This window comes from Pteropus medius, unplaced genomic scaffold (genome assembly GCF_902729225.1).
Source record: "Pteropus medius unplaced genomic scaffold, Ma_sr-lr_union100, whole genome shotgun sequence".
Classification (NCBI taxonomy): domain Eukaryota; kingdom Metazoa; phylum Chordata; class Mammalia; order Chiroptera; family Pteropodidae; genus Pteropus; species Pteropus medius.
This window is the reverse complement of record NW_024341372.1, coordinates 681,341-681,895: the sequence shown is the minus strand read 5'-3', so window position 1 is coordinate 681,895 and position 555 is coordinate 681,341.

Here is a 555-nt window from a genome sequence, read left to right as displayed (position 1 = left end):
AAAAACATTTTCTGTTGTTTTGGAGAAGTGAAATCTGTAGTTGGTTGGAAGAGGTATCAATGACTTCCAAACATGTGATCCCTTCTTAAAAGTTTCTTAAAAGCTTTCTGTTATTCTTACCCTGTCCCCCTCCTCTTTACTTTCAGAAATCGATATTTCTATTTGTTCTTTTCTTGTTGAGATAATCTCTTTGCTCCCCTGTAAGTGACTCATTGACTTGTCACTATTACCATAGATGTATTTGTATCGTTTTTTTTTTCTTTCCTAATGATATTGATGCTAATGATTTTTGAATTTAATTTAATGTGGTGGAATTTGGGAATTTGGAATTTTTTTTCTTTTACTTTTCACTAGGTAAAGGGAGGGACCCCTTTTCCTCTCCCTCAGCTGACCATCTGTGAATATTTCTGCAGCCCTGCAGTTGCCCCAAACAGCCTTTTTCCTGCATCTTCTGTCCTCAGTCATGCCAGTCTGGACATGCTCTGTTGTGCCCTGTGACATAACTGCTCAATATTTCTATTGCTTTTACTGTATTTTAGATGTTGTAGAGAGATA